This window comes from Lipotes vexillifer, unplaced genomic scaffold (assembly GCF_000442215.2).
Source record: "Lipotes vexillifer unplaced genomic scaffold, Lipotes_vexillifer_v1.1 scaffold732, whole genome shotgun sequence".
NCBI lineage: Eukaryota > Metazoa > Chordata > Mammalia > Artiodactyla > Lipotidae > Lipotes > Lipotes vexillifer.
In genome coordinates this window covers 310,278-333,892 of record NW_006792596.1, presented here as the reverse complement: position 1 = coordinate 333,892, position 23,615 = coordinate 310,278, and the positions used below count along the sequence as shown (strand labels likewise).

Below are 23,615 nucleotides of genomic sequence, written 5' to 3'. Positions count from 1 at the left end.
CTTTGCTCTCGCTCTTCCTTTGTTCTGGGATGCTGATCTGCCCCATTTCTACCTAACACAACTATTCAAGCTCCAGCTTGTGCCACTGCTTTCACAAAGCCTTCCCTGATTGCCCTCCTCCTTCACATTCCTAGTTTAAGAACTGCTACAACTTATCAGATACATGCTGCTTTATTTTGTCCCCACAGAGTTGCCTATATTATGGTCCCCAGTAGATTAAATTTTCTCAAATACATGGATTAATCTTAAAAAAAAATCTATTGCAAAATGTAGCCCAGCAAAAAGTGGCCAATAAATATTTATTGATATTGAATTAGTTTTCTATTGCTGCATAACATTATCATAAATTTAACAGCTGAAAACACCATGCATTTTATTGTCTCAGATTCCATGGATCAGGAGTCTGAACAAGGCTTAACTGGATTCTCCGCTCAGGGTCTCACAACCTGCAATCATGGTGTCAGCTGGGGCTGCAGTTTCATCTGAGGCTAGGAGTCCTCTTCCAAGCTCCTGTGGTTGTTCGCAAGATTCCACTTCCTTGCTGTAGAACTCATAGCAGCTTGCTTTTCAGAAGTCTTTAGGGGAGAGTCTTTGATGCTTCAAGTTTCTGACCTCTGGGCTCTCTTTTAAAGGGCTCACCTGACTGGGTCAGGTCTACCTAGGATAACCTCGCTTTAGAGTAACTCAAAGTCAACTCATTAGGGAACTTAATTACATCTGCAAAATCCCTTCACCTTTGCCTCATAATGTACCTAATCACAGAAGTGACATCCATCATATTGATAGGACCTGCCCACACTCCAAGGGAGGGGATTACACAGGGTGTGTGTACCAAGGGTGGGAATTTGGGGAACCATCTTAGAATTCTTCCTACCACAAATACTTTTTGAGCAACAGTCTTAATAGAGTGTTTTTTGTTTGTGTCACAGATCCCAAATTACTTCAAAGTAATAGGAAAAATGTCAAATTAATTACTATTTTAAGAGATTGAAAAGGAAAACAATAATTATTTTGAATCATTTCAGTTTGGTTGTAGTTCATGTTGTTTAGAGTTGGTTTCAGTTCATTTTATTAAGTCTGTACACAAGAACACAAAATTATCCTGTGTAAGTGACAGAGTTGAGTTTGTTCATCAATAGTGAGGAAACAGACTAAATGTCTAAAAAGTGCATACATTGAGGAACAGGTAAAGAACTACGGGAAGATTTTGTCTGGAATGGAGAGACTAATGCCTCTAGCAGGGCATGAAAATTCAACCACAGGGGAGTCCTTAGTCTAATGAGCTCACATTACAGTATTGTTTCCCTCTCAGAATCCCACCCAGCTTTTTATTCAAATATATCCACAAAAAAGAAACAAAATTGAGTTATTTGTAGTGAGGTGGATGGACCTAGAGTCTGCCATACAGAGTGAAGTAGGTCAGAAAGAGAAAAACAAATACCGTATGCTAACACATATATATGGAATCTAAGAGAAAAAAAGAAAAAGGTCTTGAAGAACCTAGGGGCAAGACGGGAATAAAGACACAGACCTACTAGAGAATGGACTTGAGGATATGGGGAAGGGGAAGGGGAAGCTGGGACAAAGTGAGAGAGTGGTATGGACTATACACTACCAAACGTAAAATCGGTAGCTAGTGGGAAGCAGCCGCATAGCATGGGAAGATCAGCTTGGTGCCTTGTGACCACCTAGAGGGGTGGGATAGGGAGGGTGGGAGGGAGGGAGACGCAAGAGGGAGGAGATATGGGGACATATGTATACGTATAACTGATTCACTTTGTTATAAAGCAGAAACTAACACATCATTGTAAAGCAATTATACTCCAATAAAGATGTTAAAAACAAAAAACAAATATATCCACAGAGATAGGGTGGTGTAATGCTGCTGGTTTCTTAATACAGCTAGGAGAATCCCTAGTTCATGCTGGTGTGAATGGAGGTACTTTCCCCTAGAAGACTGTGAGCTTTGGGGAATCAACAGCGATGGCATAACCATCTTTAAATCAGATTTGTGACTGGTCTGATGGTTCCTAAAGGAATAAGCACAGAAAGAAAACTCTACAATTCAGTTAATGAGGGGAACATCTCACCAGGAGGATTATGAAAGAGGAATTAGAACCTAAAGCGATAGATTGAGTAGATTAAAAGAAACAGAGGGTGGCAATTTAAAGATGAATTTCTTTTTTAAAAATATAAATTTGTTTATTTTATTATTTATTTATTATTTTTGGCTGTGTTGGGTCTTTGTTGCTGTGCCCAGGCTTTCTCTAGTTGTGGCGAACGGGGGCTACTGTTCGTTGCGGTGCGCCGGCTTCTCATTGTGGTGGCTTCTCTCATTGTGGAGCACAGGCTCTAGGTGCACAGGCTTCAGTAGTTGTGGTATGCAGGCTCAGTAGTAGTGGCTCACGGCCTCTACAGCGCAGGCTCGGTAGTTGTGGTGCACGGGCTTAGTTGCTCCACAGCATGTGGGATCTTCCCGGATCAGGGCTGGAACCCGTGTCCCCTGCATTGGCAGGCGGATTCTTAACCACTGCACCACCAGGGAAACCCCTAAAGATGAATTTCTTTTGCAAAATTGTAAAGTTTACATATTGAATTTTTGCACTGGGAAGATTCGTTGGGCCCTGTGAACACATGCTCTGCATTTATTCATATGCCTATTCTGTGACTACTAGCTGAAATATGTTGATATGAATGTTTTCCAATGTGATACAGAAGGGCAGGGCCAACGAATGTGGGAGGAAAGTCAGGCGTTGGCAATTTTGCTCTCTTTTGCATTTAGCCCCTGCTCTGTGCTCTTCAGAGACCCAGCCATAGAGTCAGGGGCAGGAATTTTTCATATTTTCCTATTCCTGCCTTCCTGCTCCAGAATACAGATTCCCACAGGTAGAGAGAGAATGAGTGGGTGAGGAAAGGCCCTGAAGCTGGAATGGCCCCTGGGGAACTGGGGAACTTGGCTGAGGGGGCAGGAGGGAGACCTGCCAGATTCTCAGGCCTTTCCCCACACCCTGTGAGGAGTCCTGTTGCTGGCTCTGAGCGTCTGACTATTTTTCAAGTTGCACTTTAAAAAAATGTACAGTAATGAAACAGTACAGCACCTCCAGTGAGGCTGGAAAGTAAATGAAACTGGCAGCTCTTCCTCTCATCTCTGTGTGATGTTAATTTAATAAAGTCTCCTCTCACAAGAGAATTTTCATTGGTTTCAAAACAGAACTACACGCTTGCTGTTTTTACTTCATTCATTATGATAATCACAAAGCATGACCTTTTTTCAAACACTTTATTTAAACAAAATGATGTCATGTCAGAGTGGTTATTACTTACGTTTATTAATGCACTTCTCACTACAAAGGTGGCTCAGCAGGGGCCATGTGTGGATGAGGCACATTTGGAGGGACTGAGTCCTGACCCAGATCTGTAAAGCGCCGATGGCAGCTGAGGACAGACACAGGTGTCTTTCACCTCTTTTACAGGGAGTAAGAGCACTCTGGCCCTTCATAGAGCCAGCGATGCCAGTTACTAACCGTCACTTCTATCTTTCCTACCAAACTGTGATCTGGTATGTGACTGCTTGAGGCTTCAGGTACAGTGTAGATATGTAGCTTTGAAAATGGAAATGGGTTCCAGTTCTGTTCCAGATGGTTTGTGGACATTTCCATGTGGAAATATTTACTGTGACCTGAGTTCAACATGACTCACGCCAGACTCCTGAGCTCCGATGGAGCTCCCAGGGTTCTCTGAGGCATCACGGAGTTCTTCGGAGTCATCTCTCTCTCTCTCAGTGTCTGCTTTCCTGCAGTCCTTTCTTTTCTTCCCTCTGTTTCCACAGTCGGTGGTCACTTCAGACTCCTCAGCCCTTCATGTCTCAACTGCTGACTCCAGGTCCCCGTCCAGCTGGGCCCACCGCAGCCTGCCATGCTTGTCTTCCTCCAACACTGCTTTGAATCATGTCACTTCCCTGCTCAGAAACCTGCAAAGAGCTCATATTTCTCATGACATCACACCTAGGCTTCTTGATGGGCCTTTCAAGGCCCTCACCAAACTAAATTATTCTTACTTATTCAGCCTCCTACTTACTTATCCCACTGACCTTCATTATGCACCGTCACTCAAGCGAACCCCTATGCCTGTTGTCACTTCATTGCCTTTATTCTGGCTGTTCCCTTCACCTGGAATGCTGTTCCTCCACTCTTGCCTCATTAAATCTATCCTTCCAGGCAGTCCTAGGTCCTTCCTGCAATCTTCTGGCACATTGTCACTCCTCTCTTCCTCTTCGAACTCTTGAAGCATTACAGATGTCTCTGCTACACATTTTAGCACTTAATTATATGCCTGTCTGCACACTGGTGGTTGTTTTATAGACAACTGTATAAGCTTCTAGAAGTCAAAATAAGCCTTATGTTCTCTACCTCTCACCGAGTGAGTACATGGTGGTACTTACAGAAGATAGTAAAATACTGAACTAGCCATGAGATGAACCTCACTTGATCATGATGTATTACTCTTTTTTATATTATATATATATATATATATATATATATATATATATATATATATATCTCCATATCACCAGGTAAATATTTTTAATATAAATGATTTATGTTAAACTGCAGAATTAATATTAGATTATAAGGGTTTTATCTGTTACCAACCACAGTACCATAACTAGGATACATGCATTTTAAGTATCAATTCAAATGCCACCCCTTCTATAAAGCACTACCTTTTCTACACAGGCCATCCATTAATGGTAGCTATCATCAGATGCCCACTGCATCCTATACACACCTCTAAACAATGACATTGCTTTGCTTTGTCTTTGCACACATCTGTCCTCTTTCCTTCCCTTTTACCCCAAACTGTGAGTTCCTTGATGGCAGAGACTGTATCTTTTAATTCCTGAATCTGCAGAAACTGACAGAGTTGGCAACCAATAACTGCTTGTTGAATGAATAAGTGAACTATAAGAGCCCTCATGTAATCATGAGTGTGACACTCTATAAATACAGTTACGGTTGGCAAATGACCATTGAGTCTTTTTATAAATAAACCTTTTAATATTTTTTAAGTAGTTAAGATAATTTTTTTTTTTTTTTTTTAGTTTTTGGAGAGTTTATCTCTCAATCTATTCAAAATTTGTCTTTTTACATAGATGATTACAGAGGAAATTACAGCTGAGTTTGCCAAGCCTAGAGAAATTTATAATATATATTTTAAATAAGTATAGCCATCTACTTCTTCTAGCTTTTCTTTAGAATAGCACTATCACTCAAAAACAAAACAAAACAAAAAACAAATAATCACCACTTCCTCATTAGGAAGACCACTACCGAAAATCCAAAAAATAACAAGTGTTGGTGAAGATATGGAGAAATTGGAACACTTGTGCCCTGTCGGTGGGAAAGTAAAATGGTACAGCTGCTAGGGAAAACAGTATGATGGTTACTAAAAAAATTAAAAATAAATTACCATATGATCCACTTCTGGGTATATATCCTAAAGAATTGAATGCAGGATCTTGAAGAGATACTTGCACACCCATGTTCATTGCAGCATTATTCACAAAAGCCAAGAGGTGGAAGTAACCCAAATGTCCATTAACAGATGAATGCATAAAGAAAATGTGATCCACACATACAGTGGAATATTATTCACCCTTAAAAGAGGAGGAAATCCTGTCTTATGCTACAACATAGACAAATGACATTATGCCAAATGAAATAAGGTAGTCACAAAAAGACAAGTACTGTACGTTTCCACTTTATGCGGTACCTAAATAGTCCAGCTCATAGAGACAGAAAGGAGAATAGTGGTTTCCAGGGGCTGTAGCGTTGGCAAAATGGGGAGTTGTTGTTCAATAGGTATAAAGCTTCAGTTGTTCAAGATGAAAAAGTTCTAGAGATCTGTGCACAGCAATGTGAATATAGTGAGCACTACTAACCTGTACACTTGAAAATGGTTAAGATGTAAATTTTGTTGTGTGCTTTTTACCGTGATTTAAAAGAAAATTTAAAATATACAAAAGAATAATAGTACCTCACATACACACTCACCATCATCAATACAAACTTGCACATTGAAATGAGCCAGTAGATGCTCAATAAATGTTTCTAATACTGATGCTCATGATGAAAAAATTAGGAGAGCACTTTTTATGATTGATGTCACCTAATAACAAAGACTTAAGAAATATTGGTCTAATAGTAGTGTGACTATTTCGTTGAAGAATAAACTTGTTACCAAATACTGAAAACTTCTGATCAGACATATGAACTAGAAACTTTTGGAACAAATGTTATGGTAATCTCTAATTATTGAATTCTACTTATTGATGAAATAGGTATCAGTTGTTTGGGTTTTAATGAGGTGGACATAATTTTTACATTTTCTGTTATGCTGCATGCTTTCATTTTTGGTAATGTTACATGGTATGTGGCTTATGGGATATAATTTATATCTTTTTAAGAAAGCATAAGTAAATAGAAGCTGGAATTAAAACGAGACATAACAAAAACTTGGCATTAAAGAAAGCTGACCTCGTTCACCAGAGAGAGAAAATCAAAGCTAAGAGGTCCTTCTTGCTCTACTTCCTATCAGGTTTTCCAATTTAATATATTCAGGGCAGCTTTCCCCAAACTGCCTACTACTTGCCTCTGTTGTCTTTTTCAGCAATTTTGGGTCAGTGTCACACCCAAAAAAGGGCGCACCTCGTTAACCCTTTCAACTTTTGAATCAAACACGCCTTTGTTAAATGTGCTCTTCACATAAACAGTCAGTAGCTGTCATTCAGCTCGGGCTCTGGGAGAGAGCAGCACTGCCAGGAAGGTGAGCTGGAGGGAGTTAAACACAGTCATCTGGAAGGAGGAGGACAGACAAGGCTATTCTGAGAAGTAGGAAGATTGACCTTGGTAATGCCTGCCTAGCTACACTGCACTTCTCGTATTCTCTTGGTGTGTCTATAGAAAGGAAAAAAGAAGCCACATCATGGTAAGAAACTAAGTGAAGTTTTGTTATCTCTTCACTGACCGAGACTTTTTATTTTTAATTAATTAATTAATTAATTTTGATTTTTGGCTGTGTTGGGTCTTCGTTGCTGTGTGCGGGCTTTCTCTAGTTGTGGTGAGCGGGAGCTACGCTTCGTTGTGGCGCGCGGGTTTCTCGTTGCGGTGGCTTCTTTTGTCGCGGAGCACAGGCTCTAGGCGCGCGGGCTTTGGTAGTTGTGGCAGTTCGGCTCAGTAGCTGTGATTTGCGGGCTCTAGAGCTCAGGCTCAGTAGCTGTGGCGCACGTGCTTAGTTGCTCCGCGGCACGTGGGATCTTCCTGGACCAGGGCTCGAACCCGTGTTCCCTGCATCGGCAGGCGGATTCTTAACCGCTGCGCCAACAGGGAAACCCACTGCCCAAGCCTTTGTTTTGAATTTATGTAGTATTATTATTAATGACATCAGTTAACTTCACAGTGTGTTTATTGTCTAGAGCTGGTAAATTCTCTGGGCTTAAAAATCGTGAGCAGGGCTTCCCTGGTGGCGCAGTGATTGAGAGTCCGCCTGCCGATGCAGGGGACATGGGTTCATGTCCCGGTCCGGGAAGATCCCACATGCCGTGGAGCGGCTGGGCCCGTGAGCCATGGCCGCTGAGCCTGCGCGTCCGGAGCCTGTGCTCCGCAACGGGAGAGGCCACAACAGTGAGAGGCCCGCGTACGGCAAAAAAAAAAAAAAAAAAAAAAATCGTGAGCAATTGTGAGTAGAAGGAATATAGTAGGAGGCTGAGGAGTAGAGTGGGGGCTAAGTAGCCTTGGAGACTTTGAAATAGAAATGAAAACACTAGTATGTAATCTACTGTGTCTGCCCTTCTCGAGGTTCTTTAAATTATTGCAGGTAATCATTGACAAGCTGCCCTTGCTGACTATATTTAAGTTAGTTCCATCAGCCATTCTAACAATGTCCATTTTATAGACCTGTTGTTGAGTGTGCCGCAAAGAACTTAGTTAATCCTTTTCCTCCCCTGAGCTGAAAAAAATCTTTTCCCCACCCCTTTTCCAAATATCAAAGGCAAACTGACATCTAGTCCCTTGGAAGAAACTAGTTGGGAAACTTTGTGTCGAGTGCTAAGGACTGATTTTTATTTTTCATCATGGTAGGGAAAAGTAGATCTCTATTACACTTTCTTTTAAAATGTAGGTTATCTTTCAAATACGTTCTCCACTGGGTGTCGGCTGTTGCTGGTCACGCGGGCCTGTCCCCATAACACGTTATTATGTGTTGCACGTACTTTCCCCAAATGAGATTTTATTAGGACACAGAAATTTATAGGAGTGACTCGGCTTCTTACAACCCTATCATTCTAGAAGTGCCATGGCTTAAAGGAAGTTATGAGAAAAAAGCAATCTTGTAAACTTTTCAGAAAAAGGAATTTATGTAAGAGTCTATTAAACTTTGCTTCACTACTTTGCTCAAAGAGGCATAAATATAAAGCGCCAAATAAGTGTCGGGCATTGTTGCCATCATTTTCTCTGTTAATTCTTATCACTTTCCCCGATCTTTTGATATTTTAGGCACAGTGGCTTAATAACTACGTGGACAAATAGTCTTTACACTTAGGATATGAACTCCTAATCATCCCCTAGAAATCTTAACAGAATTAATACCTTGTGTTTTACAAGAAATGCCTTTTTTAAAGTGAATTTTCCAAATTAAAAAAAAATAATAAACATCTAGGTTTAAGAGCATTATGACTATAAACCTTCAGAAAACATTTTAAGTTTAATAAGTACAATTTCTGATGTTTTGGTCAACCATCTTATTAAGGCCTAATTGTAAATATCTATAAATGCACTAAGCAGATTAATGTAACTGTAGCCTTGGTAAGTAAGCTTGGCGTGGGTTGGGGAGGACAGTGGGGGGAGGTATAGTGGCCAGGCTGGTAATTTTGAAGGTTGCTTTTCCCTTGAGTTTCTCTGTGATATGAGATAAAGGTACGTGGAGTGCTAAGAAGGCACTGTGGGTGTTAAGAGCCTGGTGGCTAGTGAGCCAACATTCTCATGTTAATTCAGATGTTGAAATGGGCAGGAAGCTGCTGCCTGTGTCTCCAGGCATAATCAGGACTGGGGCAGTGCTCAACCTGGGTGCACAGGCTTGTCCGCCTCAAGCCTGTACAGGAGCAGTGTTTGCAAAACACACTCCAGACCTGCAAGCTAAGGCAGAGAGTGGCATCCAAGGCTCCTGCCGCCCGCCAGGAACAGAGCGGTGAGAGGTGATGAAGTGCTTCTCTTTTCAGAATTGAACGAGCGGCAACTTTCTCACAGTCTTCCCACTCCCAGCGCGCGCGCGCGCGCACACACACACACACACACACACACACACACACACACACACACACACACACACACACACTCCCAATCCCCCATGACAGAGTCTAGTGGAGCCAGTGAAGAATAAGGCTAAATTCCTTGGGAGGGTAAAAAGGAAGCGAGAGGAAGGGTCAGAGACCCAGAAGGTGGAAAAAGTATTCATTAGACTCTGGATGAAAACCCATAATTGTATAGGCCCCAGCGAGCTAAAGTGTGAATCCCCCCCACCCCCTCCAGTTTGTTGGTTCAGTGCTGTTCTCTGGACTCCCCTGGAGCTGCCCCTCCCAGCCATTTCCTGTCCTCACAGGGCCCCTCCTCCCCACCTTCCTTAGCAGCACGCTTTACTTCTCTGCTTTTTCTGTGTCTGGGGTGACCTCCCTCATCTCTCTGTTCATATTTAATTAAGTATGTGTGTGGGGTGTGTGTAACCAATGTAACCCAAAGGAACAGAGCAGGAAAGAGAAGGAGAGAAATAGCACAAACATCCCAATGCATCTTCTGGTGCCACCAGCTATGCGTGACTTCGGGCAAATCACTTTTCACATTGCAGTTTTCTCAAACGTAAAATGAGGATGATAGTTATCACCTCACAGGACTGTTAAGAGGTACCTGGCACATGGTAGGTTCTTAAATGTTAGCTGAAATAAATCACAAAAGAGGAAAAATAAAAGGTCAATAAGGATATAAAAAACATGTTCAATCCCTTTGGAAAGCAAAGAAATGCAGTTTACCTAGTCATTGTAAAATACAGCATGCATCAGAAAAGTGTGTAAAATATAGATGTAAGGTATAATGAATATTTATAAAGCAAGCACCTCTAATAACTAGGCGCAGGTCAAGAAATAGCATATTGCTACCACCTCTTAAGTCTCCTGTGGGTCTCTTTCTGATCGCACCCCCTCCCCTCCTTCACCATCAGGGCTAGTAGTTGGGTGAGGGGAGTGGGGCTCTTGCCTCAGGAGCAAAGTTTAAGGGGGTGCCAAAAAACTCAGTAATCAAGATAAATAATATTTCAATTCAGTCTTTTATTGCAGTATTTTTAAAAACAAAAGTTAAGGGGCTTCCCTGGTGGCGCAGTGGTTGAGGGTCCGCCTGCCGATGCGGGGGATCCGGGTTCGTGGCCCGGTCCGGGAGGATCCCACATGCCGCAGAGCGGCTGGGCCCGTGAGCCATGGCCGCTGAGCCTGCGCGTCCGGAGCCTGTGCTCCGCAATGGGAGAGGCCACAACAGTGAGAGGCCCGCGTAACGCAAAAAAAAAAAAAAAAAAAAAAAGTTAATGCAAAAAATCCATGTGAACAAAATATCAAATTTTTAAATAAAGAGAGGATCTGTACCACAAGAGGCAACTACTCTCTTAACTGTTATAATCATCATATCTCTTCTTTATAATTTTACCACTATTCATAAGTGGTATCCCAAGACAGTGCAAATTAACTTACCTGTTCTTGAATTTCATATAAATGGAATTATACCCTAAGTTCTCATTCAGGTCCGGATTCTTTCAATCAACTTTATGTTTATAAAACTCATCCATGGATTTTGCTGCCGGAGTTCATTCATTTCTGTTGCTGTAGAGTATTCTGTTTTATGAATGAACCACAATGAACTTACTCATCTTGCTGTGGATGGGGTCTGGGTTGGTTTCGTGTTGGGGGCTTGTACAAGCAACGCTGCTGGGAACATCCTTGTGCTCATGTCCTTGAACAATGTGCATGAGCCTCTCGAGGGCAGCAGTTCTCAAAGTGAGGTCTGGGGACACTTGGGGGTTCCCCAGATCTTCCAGGGGAGTCCGTAATGTCAAAACTATTTTCATAAAAAGGCTAAGATGTTATTTGCCTTTCACTTTCATCCTATCACAGGGGTACAGTGAAGATCGAGAGGCAACGTGATATGCGATGATGTCTTGCTCTGATGACTAATAGAATGTGTCCTGAGTATTGTTGAACTTTAAAAACAGCTCAGTTTTAATTTCTAAGCTGAGAAGTGTAGATCGATATAACCCATACAAAGAAAGGCTCTTGGGGGCCTTAACTTTTTAAGGGTGTCAAGGAATTCTGAAACCAAAATTTTGAGGACTGCTACTCTAGGGAGTATGCTGCTATGCTCATAGGGTATGCATATCTTCTGTTCTATTCAGTAATGCCAAAGTGTTTTCCAAAGCAGTGGTTCCAATTTACACTCCCATCACCAGTGTGTGAGCGTTCCTATTGCTCCACAGCCTCTCTTATATTTGGAATCATTGCTCTTTTTAATTATTTTCCAATCTGATGGATTTGTAAAGATATCTCATTGGGGTTTTCCTTTTCATTCCCTTCACTACTAATTAGGAACATATCCTGTGGGAATAATTAAGGATGTGTGTAGAGATAAGGTACAAATATAGTTTCTGTAGCCTGCAATGCATTGAAAATAACATAAACTGTAGGCATTGTGGTACACTGACATGGTAGAATTTAATGCAACCATTAAAATATTGTTATAGAAATATATTTATTGGCATGAATTCAATGAAAGAATAATATACCAAAAAGCAGGTACAAAATGCTATTATACAATGCCCTGATAAAAAGCCAAAAAGAAAAAATAGTAATAGTGGTATTTGGGCATAGAAAAGATAAAGGATAATTTATATTTTCTTCATTGTACTTGTTTATATAGTCTGACTTTCAAATATGAATATGTATATATATATTTTAAGGTTTCCTTTCCCATTCCTATCTCTTCCCCAGAGACTGTGCTAGGTGTTTCACAGACATCTCATTTGATCCTCAAACAATCCAGAGGATGAGCATTTCAGAAACTGGATTTTAAGGGCATCATTTGAGAAGGGGGCCAAGGCTAGAGACAGGCCTTTGTTCCTGTCTGAGAATGTTCACTGAGGGCCTCAGTAATAATTCATTGCCCCCAAACTACTGGCTGTACCATTACACAATGTTGTCTGGCTCTTGTCTGTGGGAGACTGAGAGATTTCTGGAAAATATGATTGATGTGTTCTTTTGATAAATATTTATTCAGTGCCTATTGGTACCACACATTGAGGAAGGAATAGGGACATAGTGGTGAACAAAACTACATTCTTATTCTCATGAAGCTTACATTCTATGAGGAACAACAGACAGCAAAGTATACAAATAAATATTAAGTACTTTCAGTTCAGGTAATAATAAGTGCTATGAAGACAAATAAAGGAGCATAAGGTTATAGAAAGTGAGGTGCTTTTTTTACATAGGGTGATCCGGAGGTGTTCATTCTACCTAGTTGCATATCTTCTATACATTATGATCTGGAAAAGATAATGTTTACAAGGAAGGGTAGACTTCAGTTTTTCTTTATTCTAGTCATGACACATTGAAGATGAGTGCTCATGAGCAATGATATGCCAAGTTCTGCATGTCTGTCATATTCTATATTCATCTCCATCTCACCAAGAATCATAAATTAATCCTGTTATTTAGTCAGCTTCAACTTGGGTTATGAAACATCAGCAGAATATCAGACTATGAATTATGCCAGCCATCACCGTCTTAGGCACTTTGTGCTTTTCAAAGCATGTTCACATATATCATTTCACGTGAATTTCTCAATACCCTCGATGACAGAAGAGGAATTTTTGAGAGGACAAATTATTTGATCCCTATTTAGTAGTATTCCTGAGTTCTGTCCATGAAAGCATGCATTTTCCTTCTTAATTTGAAATGAATTGCCAGGAAGTCAATAATTCTCCCTAGAAATTGCAGAAAATGGAGATATTTCTGGGAATATATATTAATTGGAAAGATAAAGAAATACATTTATTTTCTAGGAAAAAACCCACTATTTTCTGCAGTACTTTTAAATGTGGTTACACTAACCTCAAGTTATGAGGTCTCAAGGTCACTAGAAGTCTCAGAGGGAGCCTGGAGTTGACAGTACTGTGTTCGAGAGGCTTCTTCATTCTTTACAGAGCTGCTACCTCTGAGTTCCTTCTCTCATCCTGGTCCCCTTAGTGGACTTGGTTGCCAGCTGTGCCTGGTGGAGACAGGCATGCTGTGTCAGTCTCTCTTGGGCTGCTTCACCTTCATCTCCCCAATATCCCTATACCTCTCATCATGAATGACCTAACTGGAAGTTAATCCTTGCGAGTTGAGCGCTTGGATTCGGCAATGCACCGATGGTTTTCTAGGGTTTTAAAGTACTTATTCTTGATCTTTGGCCTGAGTTATTGTACAAGTCATTCTTTCTTTTTTTTTAATAAATTTATTTAGTTAGTTAGTTTTGGCTGTGTTGGGTCTTCGTTTCTGTGCGAGGGCTTTCTCTAGTTGCGGTGAGCGGGGCCCACTCTTCATCACGGTGCGCGGGCCTCTCACTATCTCGGCCTCTCTTGTTGCGGAGCGCAGGCTCAGTAGTTGTGGCTCACGGCCCCAGTTGCTCCGCGGCATGTGGGATCTTCCCAGACCAGGGCTCAAACCCGCGTCCCCTGCAATGGCAGGCAGATTCTCAACCACTGCGCCACCAGGGAAGCCCCGTCACTCTTTTTTAAAATATATAAAGGACATGCTTTTTTGGTTCTGAGTCAATAAAAAAGGAACTAATTTGACAATGAGCACATTTTCATTTTCCAGTTTGGCTAAGCTTCTTTACTCCAACTAGGAGCTAGCTAGCTAGTGATTTGATTATATACTTATCGAAATATGCCCACAATCCAGGAGGTAGTAAGAAATATTTGCTATCCATGTCAAATTCCCATATCTCCTGTAATTGACACATTATACATGGGAAAAAATATTCACCAAATTAGGATTATATTTACATCTCTACTGTAAAGCAAATTAATTCAGTGTGATAGAGAAAAAAAAATGTTGGGGGAAACTGTTCAGTTTACACAGAGAGAAACATTGTGAGTTATCTGTTACCCATGATTGAGCACATAGTAAATATTAGTCAGGATCCCAGCATGGGAAAGGGCCCAGTCAACCTGGATGATTGAATTAAGTAAGAGGGGCTATGTACAAAGCATGGGCAAAGTTTTAAGGAAACCACAAGAGGCAAAAGAAGCTTAAGCTTCACGATTTCTTCCTTCACAAGGCCTCTTCCCAGGCTCTATCCCTAAATCTGTAATCTAATATTATGTCGTCGTCTTCTTAAAGAAAGCTCTCAAAATTATATATGCTTCATGCCCCACAAAACCTGGTTCCAGGGGCTTCCCTGGTAGTGCAGTGGTTAAGAATCCGCCTGCCAATGCAGGTGACATGGGTTCGAGCCCTGGCCGGGAAGATCCCACATGCTGTGGAGCAACTAAGCCTGTGTGCCACAACTACGGAGCCTGTGCTCTAGAGCCCGCAAGCCACAACTACTGAGACTGCGTGCCACAACTACTGAAGCCTGCCCGCCTAGAGCCCATGCTCCACAACAAGAGAAGCCACCGCAATTGGAAGCCCGCGCACCGCAAGGAAGAGTAGCCCCCGCTTGCTGCAACTCGAGAAAGCCCGCGCGCAGCAACAAAGACCCGAGGCAGCCAAAAATAAAAAAACAAAAAAACCCGGTACCACCCCAAGCAAAGGATAGTGAAGCCCTGCCAGGCCATCACCACTGAGACCCTTTCCATCCCGGGCCTGGAGGAGTGAGAGAAGAAGCAATTACTGGGACCTGGCGACAGAAGTGTAGCTGCAGGGGTGGCTGCCTGACCGATGCCATGGTCATGCTGGACCACACCCAACCCAGAGCCTAACAAGGAGAGAGAGGGGTGGGAAGGAATTACCTTGACCTCACTCAAGTCCCTCCCTTTGGTTTCCTGTCAGTGTCTTTTACTGGTTGAACCTGTCAAAGCCAAAGGGTAAGGGAGTCCGTTTCTCTGTTCCTCATGGTCAAGGGTCTGGGGCACAGAGGAGGGTGACAAAGGGTGAGCAAACAGAAGTGCCCACTGTTTACAGAGTTACCTGATTCTACAGCCAGCACTCCATCATAAGTGAGAGCTCAATCCCGGCCATTATCATGTTGCAAGGCTCAGGAGGAAGCATGCCACACAGGTGTAACATACTCTATACGGTCAGTACGTACATAAAAGTGGTACGAAAGTCATATTCTAGTAAACGAAATCTTATTTTCCTAATGATATACTATAAATTCAAATGGGAAAATTTACTGAGCTAACTTTTAGAAAGCCCGACTTGTGTCTTAGGAAAATTATCTGATGCTTTGGGCCACAGTTTGCTTCTTTAAGGTAAGAAGAAAATCTGACACAAAGCAGACTCTCAATAATTATTAGTGGAATGAATGAGTAAACGACCCTACAATTCAAACATTCTATGATCTTACCTTCCTTTCTGATTGATCAAGTGTCAGTGGCCTTAAACAATTAGCTTTCACTCTGCTTCTGTCAAACAGTAAATGACCTAAAGACAATCCTTAGCTGGAACTGGGAGTTTACTTTTTAAAAGAAACTCTTTACTTCTTCAAACCCTCTGAAAGGGTGGGGAATACTTTTGGAATAACGAACATACAACTATTTCCTAAATTATGGCTTTGATATTCAATAATGCCTCTTTTTCAGGATGCTGTTAAACCTGACAGTTAAAAAAAAAAAAGCCTGCTCCTATTCTTTTACATAATAGTATACCTACAGTTCTATCAACAGGATATGATTGCCATTTGGTTTGAAGTGACAACATTAGAAAAAAAACAAACATTGAGGTTGTAAGTAGAGAAGTATGTGTCACATGAAATGGAAAGGACAGAGATTTTAAAAAAAGAGAGAACAATGGTGAGCAGCAGAGATGGGGTGGGCAGTGGGATGCTGACAGATATTGAAAACAGCACAGAGGCAAGCATCCCACCCCGAGAGACAGGGGAGCAGTGAGAGTGGAGAGAGGCTCTGAAGGTTTGATGCAACGTACTGTTGGTTGCACCATGAAATTGTACGTAGATCAAAACTGGTTGAATGCAGTAATTTCCTGTGCCTCTTTGTAAGAGGCCTGCTTATGATTAAACAGTATTATAGTCTGTGGGTCATCTAGTGCAAACCTTAGTCTATACTCATTGTAACAGCCATGGAAGAAATCATTATTATAGCACAAATGTAAATAGTTCTGTCTCCAGAATCATTAAGCCATAGCTAACTTATATTTAGTATACTCTGAGGGAGGGAACTTGATAACATATGAAAAAAAATATTTGAAAAGTTAAAATGAAAAGTTTCAGTGTTTAATAGGTCAAGGTGTATTTATGTGAACATTTCTTCTTTTGCATTTTGTGTGCATGTGTGTTGTATTATTTAGAGTGGGCCATATATATTAGCACAAGCAATACCAAAAAGATAAGAGTGATGAAGAGGACAGCAGATCATTTTAAATGCCTATTCAAAATCTCAGTCCATAGTGAGCTCACAGGGAATCACAAGTGTTTAAAAAAAGTTACTTTTGTACATCACTGACCACATTTTAGCAGGAGGCACATGTGAATACATGTAAAAGATCTTGATCTGCTTTCTCAAGTCAGACTCAGGCTGGGAGCCAGCAGTAAACCTGAAGAAATCCAAGTTTGTGTGCCAGCAGCTGCATCGCCGTGCAGAATCCTCACATGGGCAGAACAGAGCTGCAAATTCTTGACCACACTAAGTCTTTTTTTTTTTTTTAATAGATCTTTATTGGAGTATAATTGCTTCACAATACTGTGTTAGTTTCTGTTGCACAACAAAGTGAATCAGCCATATGCATACACATGTCCCCTTATCCCCTCCCTCTTGAGCCTGCCTCCCACCCCTCTAGGTCATGGCAAAGCACGGAGCCAATCTCCCTGTCCTATGTTGCTGCTTCCCACCAGCCAACTATTTTACATACTGTAGTGTATATATGTCCATGCTACTCTCACTTCGCCCCAGCTTCACCCTCCCACCCCATGTCATCAAGTCCATTCTCTATGTCTACCTCTTTATTCCTGCCCTGCAACTAGGTTCATCAGTACCATTTTTTTTTTTTTTTTTTAGATTCCATATATATGTGTTAGCATACGGTATTTGTTTTTCTCATTCTGACTTACTTCACTCTGTATGACAGACTCTAGGCCCATCCACCTCACTACAAATAACTCAATTTCGTTGCTTTTTATGGCTAATATTCCATTGTATATATGTGCCACATCTTCTTTATCCATTCATCTGTCATTTGGACATTTGTCAATGGACATTCATCCATTCATCTGGACATTTAGGTTGGTTCCATGTCCTGGCTATCGTAAATAGTGCTGCAATGAACATTGTGGTACATGTCTCTTTTTGAATTATGGTTTTCTCAGGGTATATGCCCAGTAGTGGGATTGCTGGGCCATATGGTAGTTCTATTTTTAGTTTAAGGAACCTCCATACTGTTTTCCATAGTGGTTGTATCAATTTACATTCCCACCAGCAGTGCAGGAGAGTTTCCTTTTCACCACACCCTTTCTAGCATTTATTGTTTCTAGATTTTTGATAATGGCCATTCTGCCCAGCATGAGGTGATACCTCATTGTAGTTTTGATTTGCATTTCTCTAATAATTAGTGATGTTGAGCATCTTTTCATGTGCCTCTTGGCCATCTGTATGTCTTCCTTGGTGAAATGTCTATTTAGGTCTTCTGCCCATATTTTAATTGGATTGTTTGTTTTCTTGATATTGAGCTCCCTGAGCTGTTTGTATATTTTGGAGATTAATCCTTTGTCTGTTGTTTCATTTGCAAATATTTTCTCCCATTCTGAGGGTTGTCTTTTTGTCATGTTTATGATTTCCTTTGCTGTGCAAAAGCTTTTAAGTTCAATTAAGTCCCATTTGTTTATTTTTGTTTTTACTTTTGTTACTCTAGGAGGTGGGTCAAAAAAGATCTTGATGTGGTTTATGTCAAAGAGGGTTTTTCCTGTGTTTTCCACTAAGAGTTTTATAGTGTCTGGTCTTACATTTAAGTCTTTAATCCATTTGGAGTTTTTTTTTTAATTTTATTTTATATTTTTGCGGTACGCAGGCCTCACTGTTGTGCGGAGCACAGGCTCAGCAGCCATGGCTCACGGGCCCAGCTGCTCCGCGGCATGTGGGATCCTCCCGGACTGGGGCACGAACCCACGTCCCCTGCACCGGCAGGCGGACTCTCAACCACTGCGCCACCAGGGAAGCCCTGGAGTTTATTTTTGTGTATGGTGTTAGGGAGTGTTCTAATTTCATTCTTTTACATGTAGCTGTCCAGTTTTCCCAGCACCACTTATTGAAGAGGCTGTCTTTTCTCCATTGTATGTTCTTGCCTCCTTTGTCATAAATTAGGTGCCCATATGTGTGTGGGTTTATCTCTGGGCTTTCTGTCCTGTACCATTGATCTATATTTCTGTTTTTGTGCCAGTACCATACTGTCTTGATTACTGTAGCTTTGTGGTATAGTCTGAAGTCGGGGAGCCTGATTCTTCTAGCTCTGTTTTTCTTTCTCAAGGTTGCTTTGGCTATTCGGGGTCTTTTGTGTTTCCATATGAGTTGTAAAATTTTTTGTTCTAATTCTGTGAAGAATGCCATTGGTAGTTTGATGGGGATTGCATTGAATCTGTAGATTGCTTTGGGTAGTATAGTCATTTTCACAATACTGATTCTTCCAATCCAAGAACATGGTATATTTCTCCATCTGTTTATGTCATCTTTGATTTCTTTCATCAGTGTTTTATAGTTTTCTGAGTACAGGTCTTTCGCCTCCGTAGGTGAAAGGTTTATTCCTAGGTATTTTATTATTATTTGTGTGTGTGTGTGTGTGTGGTACACGGGCCTCTCACTGTTGTGGCCTCTCCTGTTGCGGAGCACAGGTTCTGGACGCGCAGGCTCAGCGGCCATGGCTCACGGGCCTAGCCGCTCCGCGGCATGTGGGATCCTCCCAGACCGGGGCACAAACCCGTGTGCCCTGCATTGGCAGGTGGACTCTCAACCACTGCGCCACCAGGGAAGCCCGGTATTTTATTCTTTCTGTTGCAATGGTAAATGGGAGTGTTTCCTTAATTTCTCTTTCTGATTTTTCATTGTTGGTATATAGGAATGCCAGAGATTTCTGTACAGTAATTTTGTATCCTGCAACCTTACCCAATTCATTGATTAGTTCTAGTAGTTTTCTGGTGGCATCTTCAGGATTTTCTAAGTATAGTATCATTTCATTGGCAAACAGTGACCATTTTACTTCTTCAATTTGTGTTCCTTTTATTTCTTTTTCTTCTCTGATTGCTGCGGCTAGGACTCCAAAACTGTGTTTAATAAGAGTGGCGATAGTGGACATCCTTGTCTTGTTCCTGATCTTAGTGGAAATGCTTTCAGTTTTTCACCATTGAGTATGATGCTTGCAACCACACTAAGTCTTGTGCAGAAAAGATTTCCATTCTGTTTTTGTTTTGTTTAGAACTAACCATGTTTATAGTTGTCTGCAAGAGTGCTGATGACTCCCTTTGGAAGGGAGTGGGGATGTTACTAACTTTTTAGTAGCATCAAATAATTTATGTCCGGGCTTCCCTGGTGGCGCAGTGGTTGAGAGTCCGCCTGCCGATGCAGGGGATGCGGGTTCGTGCCCCGGTCCGGGAAGATCCCACATACCGCGGAGCGGCTGGGCCCGTGAGCCATGGCCGCTGAGCCTGTGCGTCCGGAAGAGGCCTGCGTACCACAAAAAAAATAAAATAAAATAATAATAATAATAATAATTTATGTCCACCTCTACTGTAAGTCCCTGTGCTAGGTGTTGGGAATACAGATAGGTCAATTTTCTTGCTCTTAAGGGGCTTATATTCCACTGTGCAAGGAAAAGATGGGAAATATATGAAAGATTTATTTTTAAACAGTTTGTTAGTTACATTTTCAAATAATATGCTCAACGTATTTTCCTTCAACCTCCAAACATGATTTAGGTGAAGCACTTCTAAATTTAAAGCAAAAACTTCAAGGTAATCTTTAAAAAGCAATAAACTATTTTGCCTGTATATCCAAACATTTTGGTATACTAACAGTTTATCCTGTATTTCCTGACCTTTTGTTCTCCACCAGTGAACAGATAGAAGAGATCTCTGAAATTATTTATAACAGTACAAGGTAGCTTTTATTTAGTGGCAGCTGCTGATAGTAGGTGCTGCCATACCAAGAAGGTTGAGAATCAGAGAACAGCACTGCAGCCAGTACTGCCTGGGCCTCTACACACTGCTGGACTGTGGTCTTGTTATAGATACTCGCACACAGCCCCTAATGAGCCCCATGTAATGTTTGCCAACAAGAACACTAAAAAGAATCCCAGCACACAACCCATGGACCATTTCTAACATTGTCCTATTGTGGATTATGCTTATCTCAGTAGGGCATGGGTGACAGGAGGATTCCAGGTGCAGGTTTCTGCACAGCAAGGTGGGCAGAAAGGACAGGGTAAAAAGCTAACTACAAAGGAGGTCCCGGGTTTGCATGGCTGTGCTATAGTCCGAGAACACCCAGCCTGAGAACTCTCAGGACCCTGACCACACCAGGAGGAGAGCCTGAGGAGTAGCCTGGGGGAGCAGGAAGAAGACTGATGGGCCCCCATGGCCTCTGTGCAGAACACCCCCCTTCCTAACAGATGATCATCAAGTTCGAGGGGGAAGGTGCGGGGTCTTTGGCCTCCCATTCTAGGTTTAGGACTCTAGGTGCAAAGGCTCCTACTTAAGGAGGTGCCTACTCTATAGACAACTCCCAGGCCATCTCATTTTTGTTTTCCATCTACTATATTCATCCTTCCTCCATGAACACTGTAATGAAATAGTCCCTGGCTGAAAAGAAACGTGTCCTGTTTTAAGAAGGGGTGTTCCTCAAAGATGTGACTGTGAACTTTACTCAGGAGGAATGGTGCACTCTGAACTCTCGGAGATCCTACACAGAGATCTGATGCTGGAGATGCAGGGCCCCGACCCCTTGGGGGAAGACTGCATTCCCCTGTAAATGAGAAAGTAGCCTTTGAAACAACTTGAGGCCCCCATTGACTAAGAACTATGAAATGGGCACCTGAGCCAGATGGATTTGTGTTTCTGCTCTTTACTTCCCAGGGAAAAAGCTTTATTTTAAAATCAACTTTATTAAGATAATTTACATATAAAAATTGTCCCCATTTTAAGTGTACAGTTTGATGAGTCTTGAAAGATATGTACCCATGTGTAACCATCACCACAATCAAGATATGGAACACTGCCTTTATCCCCCAAAGTTCCTTTGTGCCTGTTTCCAGTCACACCTCCTTGCCCACCCCGCCCTCAGGCAACCTTTGATTTACTTTCTACGATTATAGATTGGATTTGCATTGCCTAGAATGTCATATAAATGGAACCATGCAATACCTTTTGAGTCTGGCTTCTTCCAGTTAGCATAATGCTTGTGAGTTTCATCCATGTCATTACATGTTTTAGAAATTCGGTCCTTTTTATCGCTGAGTAGCATTCTGTTGTATGGGTGTACCACTATTGGATCCATTCACCAGCTGATGGGACATTTGTTTCCAGTTTTTGATTATTATGAATGAAGCGGCTGTGAACATTCACATCTAAACAAAAGTCTGGAATTCTAGTAAGTTCAACAGACAGAGCAGCTTGGCAGGTGACAAACTGGCTGCCTGTCTGGGGGGAGAAGGAGTCAAGTAGTTGATGAGGTCAAGTTACAAAAAACAACCGGCTCTGTAAAAAGCAGCTATAGCCAAAAACTGAAAAACAAAACAAAACAAAAACCTGTACTGAGCAGAGAAGACGGCTGATCAGACGCCTTTCAACCGCATGGGAAAAATGGATTGCAACATCATTGGCAGGACGGGGTAGCATGTGCACTAGTTTTCTTTGGACATGGTCTAGAATTGAGCCAATAAGACTCAAACCTATTCCTGGCTACTTCTTTAGGATATGTTTGGAGGCCTGTTGAGGCAGCAGAGACAAAGAGCTCCATTTCCAGAGTTAGAAAGACTACTGGCTGTGGGAACTTGAGCAAGGATAAGGAACCTTGGCAAATGAGCATAAAAACACTACCTATCTTCAGGGCTGTCTCTGATGAGAATCTATGTAAATCACTTAGTAAGTCTGGTGCCTAAGGAATTCTTACGTTTAAAAACCATGTAATACCTTTGACTCATAGTGAAAGAGTCCAAATATATTCCTTAGGAAACTGGAATATTTTAATGTATTTTTTCTTAAATTACACAGTGAATTCTTCCTATATTATTTATATAACCATTGAATAATTATTAATCAAAATCTGGTTAGATTTTAGAAGCGTATCAACTCAGTCACAAAAGCTCCCAGTGGCTGCAACGTTCGATTGTCCCTCTCTTCATGCAGCAGCTGTCTAGTTCCAAAGCTCCCACCAGGGGCTTCTCAAGCACGAAGAATCACCTCTGGAGTTTGTCGGTAAATCTGATTCAGGAGCATTTCCTCAGGAGCCGATTCTGGGAGAAGTGTGGCCTGCAGTCTACTCCTCTGGGCTGACTCTGGCTCAGGGGTGCCCACTGCACTGCCATGTCCTCAGTGGGGAGTTGGGGGTGCTCGGGCTGGAAGCTGAGGACCTGGGTTTGGATCCTGACTTTATTGCCCCCACCCCTAACACACCTTAAGTCTCTCTGCTCTGAGCTTTGCTTTCCTTATTTCTGCTGTGGGGTGACAAGCACCTCATGTGGCTGTTGCAGAATGACATGATGTTACAGTGCCAGGACTGTCTCAGTAAATGCTTGTGGACCCTGCTACTTCCATGCTTTATCTTACAGTCTTTCCTATTTCCCACCATCTCCCACGTCCACTGGCTGCATATAATTCAAATGAAATGGAGCCGCTTTAAAGAGTGATTCAGGAACCCCTCTGTAAGCAGTCAGTATTGGAAAAACTGCCCTTCCGAGAAAGGTGGGGACCAAGCTAGCTCTTGGGTTTTAGGTGGAAGAGGTAATTCTTAAGTTATTGTAGCCACACCTGTGGTCTGGGTTGCCGTGGGCTCGTTACCGGGAATAGGCTTCCCCCCGCTAGGAGCTTGGCTGGACTCGCCGCTCGCGATCCCTCCCTCCCGCAGGCGGGCCTCCTCCTCTTCCTGCCCGCCCGGGCACCTCGCGTACCGGCTCCTGGCGCGCCACGGCACCCATTGGCTGATTTGCTTTAATTGATTTGTTCTGAGCGCCCTCCTGGCTTCCCGCGCGGGCGCCAGGTGCCGGCCGTTTTGCCCCAGGCTTTATAACAGGCGCAGGTTTCTCCCCTTACCGGCACCCGGGCTGCTCGTCGCCGGCGGCCAGGGCCCCTCCCATAGGTGGCTCGGCCCCTGGGGTTTCCCCCCCC

The 23,615-nt window shown here is 42.2% G+C and overlaps 1 protein-coding gene across 1 annotated transcript in view; it reads left to right on the top strand.

The window, feature by feature from the left end:
* The window catches only part of CRYBG1 (crystallin beta-gamma domain containing 1), a 214,497-nt gene that overhangs the window by 130,211 nt on the left and 60,671 nt on the right, over positions 1-23,615 (top strand). The window lies entirely within an intron of this gene.